The 10115-nt window shown below is 49.0% G+C and overlaps 1 protein-coding gene across 7 annotated transcripts in view; it reads left to right on the top strand.

Annotated features, from left to right (window-relative positions):
- Positions 1–9698: 9698 nt before the first annotated feature.
- Positions 9699–10115, top strand: part of SCMH1 (Scm polycomb group protein homolog 1) — a 187458-nt gene continuing 187041 nt past the window's right edge. For 4 of the 7 annotated variants that reach the window (XM_030323801.1, XM_030323800.1, XM_030323799.1 and 1 more), the window contains exon 1: positions 9700–9797. The gene's annotated coding sequence lies outside the window, so the exon portion shown is untranslated. Of the gene's footprint in view, positions 9798–10115 lie in introns of all 7 variants that reach the window. The other 3 variants (XM_032594264.1, XM_030323804.1, XM_030323809.1) reach the window with 2 other exon arrangements.

Genomic DNA, 10115 nt, shown 5'->3' with positions numbered 1-10115 from the left:
GTGAGGGGCTGGGCATGAAATGAAGAATGCAGAGTCCGTTCCAACCTTCTGGAGCTTATCATCAGGGAAGACAGGCACAGAAGCAGATGTGCACACGAGGTGGTAAGTATAACGAGGAAAGGATGTGCCCAGGCCACAAGGGGAGCACAAGGAGGGACATTTAACCTGTCCTGGGTGAGGGTGGAAGACAAGGGATCAGGGAAACCGTGGCTTAACTGATGAGCAGGAGTTAACCTGGTGAGGCAGGAGGAGGAGTCAGAAGAAGTTCCAGGCGTGAGCAGAGGCAGATGCATAAAGTTCCCATAAAGTGGAAAAAATTACAAGTAGTTTCGTGTTTAATTACACTTCAAGAGGCTGGGGAGTATCCGGGATTATTATGTATGTTGTGTGTTAGACACTGCAATAAAACACTCACATACCAAACACATTATTTCAGATCATTAACTCACTGTGTGACCTTGAGTGAGTGAATGCCCTTCTCTGGGCCTCACTAGTAAAATGAAGAATTCCAAGGTGCCATCTCATCTCGGGTCTGGCATGACCTGAGGGGCAGGCATTCTAATCTATGGTCTGTCTGCCATGTTTACAGAAACGCTAGTCAGGTTAATGGAGCACCATGGCCCGGCTTTCCCAAGCTACAGGCAGCGTATTCAGCAGGAAGTAAATTCTGTTTGTCTTGAAAATGTTTACCAAGCATCTAATGTGTGCAGGATTCAGAAAAGACAAAGATTAAACTTGCTGTCTGGCAGGGTGGGCTACGATAAATGCCATTGGCAAGGGTCAGATGGTGAGCTGTAGGGAGCTCAGGGTTGGGAGAGATCAGAGCCAGCTTGGCTTCCTGGAGGAGAAGGCATTTGTGATGGGCCCAGGGTGCACAGATTGTCACGGAAGAGGCTGAGCAGAGGCATTCCAGGCAAGGGAAGCAGCAAGAGCCTGACAAGCCAATCAACAACAGTACTTCCGCATCCCCCACCAACTGCCCCACTCCCCCCTGCACGTCCTCTGCTCACCCCACCCTACCCACTCTCAGGATTCTTAACTGACATTTGAGACTCTCCAGAACAAAGCCTCCTTCTCTCTGTCCAGCTCACTGACCCATGTTGCTCCTACGTAAACCTCTGCTCCAGCCACACAAAGCTACCTGCCATTTCTTAAATGCTCCCTCAGTTTTCTGTCCCTATCTCACTCTGCATTTCCAGACAAAGCCCCCTTCCCCAATACTCTCTCCTCTGCCTCTCACTTTCCTACCCATCATTCAAGGTCCACCTAGAATACCACCTCCTCTATAAATCTGCAAGTCTATAAATCTACAAAGCCTCCCTGAATCTCTTCCAAACACTGCAACATTTTGACTGCATTTCCCTCCTGGCACTGAGCCCTTCCTGCCTTGTACTGTAATACCTTTCCTTGTGAACCGTAAGCTCTGTGAGGGGAATGCCATGCCATGTGGGTGTCTCTCCCAAGGGTCTTGCACAGGGGCACTCAGTGACAGACCGGATGGGCAGCTCCCCGGCACACGCACAGGCCGTGAGCAAAGTGGTCAGAGGGAGAGGTTAAACAAACCTGCGCTTTGACCGGCATTTAAGGGGACCCAGAGTTCTGTCACCATTGGCTATCCAGCCGGCATCATTGCCCTAGACTTAGGTGAGGCATGGAGCTCGCCAACAGCCCCTGCAGCTCGCTCTGTTATCCAGTCCTCGTAATTGCTTCCAGGACGTTCAGGGCTCCTGGTGAGTCTGATCAGAAAATTTCCAACCATTCTTCTGATGCCAAACTTAGTATGCAGATGAAATCTGTGTAAAGTGCCCATTTAATGATCTTAGGCGGCTTCGAAGCCGAAAAGGAGTCACAAAGGGCCAACAACCAAAAGAAGGTTTGAAAGGGAAAACATCCACATCAAGAAGGAGACGAAGAGTCTGATGCGTCTCAGTGCCCCCCACCCCAGCCCACCCCCACTTTCTTTAAGCACCAGAAGCCATCTCTTCCCTTTCCTTCACCAACTCTCCCTTGGGGCCGCTGTCCTCCCAACAGTGAAAATAAAATGTCAGACTGTGAAAGTAGACAACTGTTCCCTTGATTGTCAGTCCTGAAACAAGCATTCTTTCCTGCGGTCCCTTATGGAGGGCTCTGCCAGGTTCATTCCTTAATGTAATATATAAAACAGCAGGCTTGGGGTTTGCTAGCATTCCTTCTTAAAAAAAAAAATTTTTTTTTTTTTTGCCGATTTTCTTCCCTCTGTTACCGCTGCACTTTTGGCCTTCTGCCCCTGTGAGACCCTTTCCAAGGGTATCCTCACAGCCCAAACCTACTGTCCATCTGCCTCTTGGTTTGAAAACTCCTTAGATCTCCTTTTTAGAAATTCCAACTTGAAACAATGAAACCTGTGATGCGCTGTGCCCTGGGGCACTGAGTGGAATAAACAGGAAGTGTTCCCCTAAGGTACCACAATGTGATATACTTCATACAGAGATATTCAGCAAGTGCCAGCACAGAGGAGGCAGCAATGAACTCTTCCTGGAAAGTGTCAGAGAAGTTTTGACCTGGAGATAAATAGAAGCAGGAATCCAAGAGATGATAGATGCCCTTTTTTTTTTTTATTTTCTTGGCAAACATGCAGGGAGAGCTCCCTCCGAAGAAGTCTTGTCTGGGACATTGGAGCTACAGGTGTGAATAAGGTTCCTAATCCCAAGAAACTTTCAGCCTAGAAAAGGAATTTCAAAATGTACCCTAATAACGGCAAAACCACCACGTATCATGCCATGGAGTTACGGAACAAACCGTCAGCGGAGTTCACAGAGACTGTTTAAGAGAACGTTTCTCCCTGGATGGAGCACGCAGAATTCTAAGATGGCCCCCAAGACTCCCAGCCCCTGGTCCATGCATCCTGCATAATCAGAGACAGTGCATCTGATAAATTTTACTCCTGAGGTTAGGTTTATGTAATGTGGCACGGTTGCCCTCGGGTAGGGAGGCTACCTGGGCTGGCCTGACCTAATGACAAGTTTTGTAAAAGCTCAGAGTTTTCTCTGACTGTTGAAGAATCAGAGATTGAAAGAGTGAGCAGGATTCAATGTGAAAGAGATTCTCTGTTGATAAGATGGAAGGGGGGCCCTGTGGCAAGGACCTGAAAATAGTCCCCAGTTGACAGCCAGCAAGGCAATGGGGACCTCAGTCCTACAACCATAGAGAAAGGAATTCTGTCAAGGAGCTGAAGGAGCTTGTGGAACACACTTCCTTAGTCAAGCCTCCACATAACAAGGTAACCGGCCAACGCTTTGACTTTAGCCATCCGGTACTCTGAGCAGAGAACCCGGCCACACCACTCCACTCCAGGCTTCAGACCCACAGAACTGTGAGCTAATCAATGGTGGTGTTTTAAACTAAGTTTTAACTTAGTTTAGTTAGTGGTAACTTAGTTTTAACTTAGTGGTAATTTGCTATGAAGCAATAGGCACTTTCAGCACTGTCCTCTTGTTGGCTGTTTACATCCCAGCTTCCCAAACTGTGGGCTCCTTGGATTCAGGCCGTTATCTAATTATCCTTGTAAACCTAGGCTACTGATAAGACGGGTACTCCCTAAAATTCCTTCAAATGAATGTTTAAAGGAGACTCCGGGATGCAGATAAGGATCTGAATACACTCTGTGCATTCCCTCCTCCCAGAGATGGGGAGTCTGATCCCAAGCCCAATGCTCAGACAAGCGGGACCTGAAAGTTACCATGTTTTAAGTAATACCCACACCCTTCTCCGCAGGGCTCCTGGGATTTATATTTCACCAAAGATCTTAGCTTTAGGTGAAAGCCAAATATATTTCAAGTCCTTGAACCTCATCTATTCATTTCCTGTGAAACATTGTTTTTAATATGAGATTAAAAAATAACACGATGAACACTTGTATACCCTCCACCTAGCTAGCAAAGAGTCAAAACTCCCTGCTTACTCTCCCTGATGGCTTTCCCAACCCCAGGCCCCTAGAGATCACCACTCCCTGGAATTTGTTACTGTTTCCGCGGTTGTCTTTATATTCTCCTACATGTGTAATGTATGTCCCTCAACAAAATTGATCACGTTTTGCTTATTTTTAAACTTTATATAAATGGCAACATACTGCTTATCCTTTTTTTGTTATGCTATTTCTAAGCTGTTTTCATGTTATTACATGTAGCTCTAGATCAGGGGGTTGGCAAATTTTTCTATGAATGGCCAGAGAGTCAGTATTTTAGGCTTTGCAGGCCATAAGCCCACTGTAGCACAAAAGCAGCCCATAGATAACCTGACTGGGTTCCAATAGACTTTTATTTTCATATAAGTTGCATGTGTCATGAAAATATTAGTCTTCTTTTGATTTTTTTCAACCATTTGAAAATGTAAAAATCATTCTTACTTTCTGGGTCATACAAAGAGAAGATCAGGCCAGATTTGGCCTAAGGACCAAAGATTGTTTGTCAATCTTGCTTTAGATCATTCATTCTTTTTTTTTTTTTTTTAAGTTTACTCATTTATTTTTTGAAAGAGAGTGAAAGAGAGTGCTCGTGAATGCACATAATGGAGGGGCAGACAGAGAATCCCAAGCAGGCTCCACACTGTCAGCACAGAGCCTGATGTGGGCCTCAATCTCACAAACTGCGAGATCATGACCTGAGCTGAAATCAACAGTCAGATGTTCAACCGACTGAGCCACCCAGGTGTGCCTAGATCATTCATTCTTATTGCTATAGAATATTCTGTTGATTTTACACCCATTAAAAAAATTACCAAATATTTACCAGGCTCAAGAAATACAGTAGGCACTGTTTTAGATCAGACATTGGTCCTGCTCCTAAGAAATTTACCGTGTAAGTAGGCAAGATAAGACTTGTTAACTGATAATGAGGTAGAAAGTGAGAAAGACCCTAACAGAGGTTTGAATGGCCTGCCACGAGGGCCAACAGGAATGGAAGCAGGAGAGCTCATTTCATATACGACCAGTGGCTGAGAAAATGGGCTCTAGAGACAGGCGACCTGGGTTCCCATCCTGACTCCACAATCTCCTAGCTGTGTGACCTTGGACAAGTTTCCTTACCTTTCTGTGCCTCAGTTTTCTCACTTGGGAGACGCAAATTATAGTCATGTTTACTGTGTAGGTTGGGAAAATTAAATTGTCACAAGAATTAAGACAGTACATGTAAAGCATGTGGAAAAGTGCCTGATTCACAGTAAGTATTACATAAATGTTATTTTTTTATTATTCAAGCTGGAAGATCATGGAAGGTTTTGTGGAGGCTGTATTAAATCAGAGTCTTAAAAGATGGGTAGAATAAGGACACAGAGAAATGGAGAGGGAGGCGTTTTAGAAGACAGGGCAGTACATGGAAAAGCCCAGAATAGCAAAGGACAAGTGTAGAAAACTACAAGTGAACCATATAAAGGAGAATGGAGACAAATGGATTTAGAAAGGAAAGTTGTGGCCAGATGATGGAGAGTCTTGAGTTCAAGGTTAAGGCGTTGGACTTGTCCTGTAAGTACTGAGGACTTACTAAGTTTTAGGATCTGGGGACTGACATGATGCTTCCCGTTCCTGGCAGCTGCAGGAGACAGGTTTGAGAGAAGAGTCAGAATTACATTACAATTCAGGTTGCCTGGGTGGCTCAGTCTGGTGGGCATCTGACTTTGGCTCAGGTCATGATCTCATGGTTCATGAGTTTGAGCCCCACGTTGGTCTCTGTGCTGACAGCTCAGAGCCTGGAGCCTGTTTCAGATTCTGTGTGTCCCTCTCTCTCTGCCTCTCCCCCACTCGTGCTCTGTTACTCTCAAAAATAAACAAACATTAAAAAAAATTTAAAAAAATAAGAATTACGTTACCACTCCAACAGTCCAGAGAATGAGGCCTTGACTAGGGAAGGTAAGGGTACTTTGGAAATGGATTGGATATGGAGGACAGGGAGGCATTTTAAAAAGTATTACCATGATGGGGCACCTGGGTGGTTCAGTCGGTTGAGCGCCTGTCTCTTTATTTTGGCTCAGGTCGTGATCCCAGGGTCTTGGGATCAAGCCCCATGTTGGGCTCTGTGCTGAGAGTGTCGAGCCTGCGTGGGATTCTCTCTCTCTCTCTCTTGGGATTCTCTCTCTCACCCTCTGCCCCTCCCCTTCTCACATGTATGCTCTCCCTCTCAAAAAAAAATTTTTTGAACTAAAAAAGAAAAAACACTACCATGGCTTTAAGACTGGGTAACTGGGAGGATGGCCATGCCATTGCCTGAAACAGGGGACACAGATAGAAAAGGTTTAGGATGGAGAGTCATGATTTTGGTTTGTAACCCATGAAGTTTAAGGACTCCATATGGAATTGACTAAAGGAACTGGGGCTGAGAACAAAAAGTGTTGGGGGAGAGGGCTGATGATCTAGACTAAAAGCTTTGGGTTAATCCTTCCAAAAACTTGACGTGATTGGTACGTGATTATCCCCCCTTCTATTCTACAGAGGAAGAGACTGAAACCAGAGAAGTTAAGGCTAACCCCACAGTTCATAATCAACCACCCCACTCCACTGCCACTGCAGCTGGCTTCTCAGGGCTTCACCCTGGGACAGTCCCCCAGGGCCTTACTCAGAGACTATATGATGCAATTCCAGGAAGCCTGGACTATCTACCTTCCTGACTTTAGCAAATTAGAAGCAGGTATGAAGGGGATGGACATAATGACAGCAAGATAAGTGGCAGCTAAAACCCAGAAACTTTAAGAAACTATCTTGAGAACCCGGAAAGCATAGCATTCTGGGGCCATTTGTTAAAAGGTCCTTCACTCTTCAATATAGTCCTTCACTCTTCAATAGTCCAAGAGGATTTCTAAATAATAAAGCCTGATACTGCTACCAATTCATGTTCATAATGAATCAAGAAAATAATTTTTTTTCTGTATACTTAGGATGGCTAAGAGGTTTCTAATACACCTTTAAAAGATTTTCATCTGGTATGGATACTTTTTGCTTTTTCTTTTCTTTTTTTCTTTTCTTTTCTTTCGAGAGGGAGAGAGAGAGAACACGACTGGGGAAGAGGGGCAGAGGGAGAGAGAGAGAGAGAAAATTCTGAGCAGGATTTACACTCAGCGTGGAGCCTGATGCCGGGCTCGTGACCCAGGATCATGACCCCAGCCAAAATCAAGAGTCTGACACTCAACTGACTGAGCCACCCAGGTGCCCCACTTTCCTTTTCTAATGTTAAAGGAACAGACTCTCAGCACTCTGGGGGAACTTCTCTTCAAAAGCAGCTTTGCCGACAGCAGAGGTTTTGAGGTTTTGGTTCGATTGTTTCTCCTCTCACTGTCTAAAGAACTCCACAAGTATGTGAAGGATACCCTTTAGAGGACCCTCTGCCAGGATTCCCAGGCCTACTCAGTCTGTCATAGGAACTCCTTCCCTTCCTCTCATCTTCCTCCCTGACTTGCTTCTCAGAAAATAGGCAATAAGAGGTAATAGCATGCTGGGGTCAGAGGAGCAGTAGCATCCACAGCAAACATGAGCAAAATTCTCAGGACACAGGGCCCAGTGGAAATAAAGGAATAAAACACTTGCCGTCAGGTGGTGAGGCAATACCAAATTAGGAATAAAAAGACCAGAGTCATCTGTGTCCCAGCGCTGCTGCTTAGCTGCCCTGCACTCTCCTGTTATTATCCCTCTGCCTGGAATGCCAGTGCCTTGTGAACATACCCCTCGAGGCCTGGCTTGGGTCTTGAGAGCTCCTTCTGAACCTCAAATCTGATTAAGTTACTCCCCTCTTTAACACTTTAATAACTTCTCAGTGCCTGTAGCAGGGGTATTTGCGAACCTTTTGGTCTCAAGACCCCTTTCCACTCTGAAAAATTATTGAGGACCTCTAAGGGGCTTTTTTATGTGCAGTTTGTTTGCTTCTGTCAATATTTACCATATTAGAAATTAAAACTGAGAAATTTCTAAATCTGTATTAATTCATTTAAAAATTACAATAATCAACCCATTACGTTAACATAAACACATTTTTTAAAAGTGTTTATTTCTTTTTGAGAGAGAGAGAGACAGAGCGTGAGCAGGGGACGGGCAGAGAGAGAGAGACACACAGAATCCGAAGCAGGCTCCAGGTTCTGAGCTGTCAGCACAGAGCCCGATGTGGGGCTTAAACTCACAAACCATGAGATCATGACCTGAGCCGAAGTCAGAGGCTTAACCGACTGAGCCACCCAGGCACCCCATCATAAACACATTTTTAATGAAAATTATCTATATTTTCCACACACAAAAAAATGTTAATGAGAAGAGTAGCATCTTACATTCGTGCAAATCTCTTTAACACCTGGCTTAAAAGAAGACATCTAGATCCTAAAGTCTGTTTCTGCATTTAAGCTGTTGCAATATCATATGTCCTATATTTTATGGAATACTTCTCTGTACACTCGTGAGAGAATGGGTGGAAAAAGCAAACTACATTTAGCATTATTCTGGAAGTAATTGGGAGCTCACGGACCCGGGAAAGGATCTGAGGGACACCCAGGGGTGCCAGGACCAGACGATGAAAACCACTGGCCTACAAGGTAAATTCTAAGGTCGACATACAAGGACATCCAGTGTCATTCTAGATCGACAAGACCTCGTCCCAGGTTCTGGCTTCCTCTACCTGTCTAGCTTCAGCTGCATCATCACCATTCCCGCGTGTCTCCCACACTCCTGTCACACCACTCACACCAGCCAGTCATACGGTGTCATGTCTTTATGCCTTTGCATACAAGCTTCTCTGCGCCCGAAATTAGCTTTCCCCTTGCAGGCTCTTTCAAAAGCCAACTTGGATGTGTCGCGCCTCCTGTGGCCCACCAGGAACAGAGCTGACCGCTCCCTGCAGGCAGAGCACAGGCTTCAATCAATGTCCACGACTGAGTCATTCACTGGCTGGGTGACCTTGGACAAGTGGTTTCACCTCACTCTAGGTATTATCCGGGCTGGATGCGGCTGTTAACCCAGAGGGGTGTAGCAGAGGGCTAGTGGGCACTGAAAGAATGACCTGGCTCAATGCGGGCTTGTTGAATGGGTGAGCCATGAGGGGACCATGGGAGTTTATACTTAACTAAGCATCTACTTACCAGGTCCCTGCACTGTCCCGTGGGCTTTACAAGCATGAACCTCACGCCAGCCCCTTGGATGAGAGATGAGAACCCTGGGGGAGAGGAGCGAGGTCACTCGCTCAAGGTCATCCATCACACAGCTGGTCAGCAGCAGGGCGGGGACTCAGAGGCGGCGCCCTGCGTCAGCAGGCCTTCGGGGACGAGACCTGGCGGCTCTTGGGCCCACCGTGCCGCCCACGGGCGCCTGCGCCGCCTCGGAGCGGGTGACCGGCGGCGGAAGGACTCGAACCCGAGCACGCAGCCTTCGCCGGGCCTCAGTTTACCCGTCCAGGAGATGCGACGCGGAGAGACGGGCCCGGCGCGGGCCGGGCCCCCGGGCGGAGGGCGGGAGGCGGCCGGGACTAGCGGGGCCGCGCCGCTCGGTGGCGCCCTCCCCGCGCAGCCCCGCCCCGCCCCCCGCGCGCGGGCCCAACGGCCGCGGCGCGCGCCACCCCGCGACGGGAGGGGAGGGGCGGAAGCGGGGGGCGGGGCCGGGGAGCCGCCGCCGCCGTCGTCGCCGCAGCCGCCGCTGCGGTCAAGCCCCCCGCCGCCAGCCCGCCGGCCCGCCCGCCCGCCGCCCTTCGGAGCCGCCCCCGCCCGCCCCCTTCGCGCGTCGGCTCGGGCTCCCTGCGCAGCGGAAACATGGCGGCGGGAAGGGAGTGAGCCGCCCCGCGCCGCCGCTGCGCCCGCAGGTAAGCGCCTCGGCCGCCGCCTCCGCTCCCCGGGCCAGTCCGCGCGCCCTCGGGGGCCTGGGCCGGTGGGGGCCGCCCCGGGCGAGGAGGCGGCGGCGGGACCTGCCCGGCCGCCGCCCCCGCCCCTCGGGGCCCGCCGGCCGGCCGGCTGCTGGCTGTCGGGCCGGGGGCCTGTCTGCGGTCCGAGCGCGGCCGCGGCCCTTCGCGGCCGTGTCAGCCCGGCCCCCGCGGCCCCGGCGGCCCGCTGCGCCTGGGCGGCCGGCCGGGCGGGGCCCGGTGACCGGCCGCGGGCCTGACGCCGTAGGACGGGGACACGTC

This window comes from Lynx canadensis, chromosome C1 (genome assembly GCF_007474595.2).
Source record: "Lynx canadensis isolate LIC74 chromosome C1, mLynCan4.pri.v2, whole genome shotgun sequence".
Lineage (NCBI taxonomy): Eukaryota > Metazoa > Chordata > Mammalia > Carnivora > Felidae > Lynx > Lynx canadensis.
Note: the sequence above shows the minus strand (reverse complement) of the source record. Positions and strands in the feature narration are given on the sequence as shown.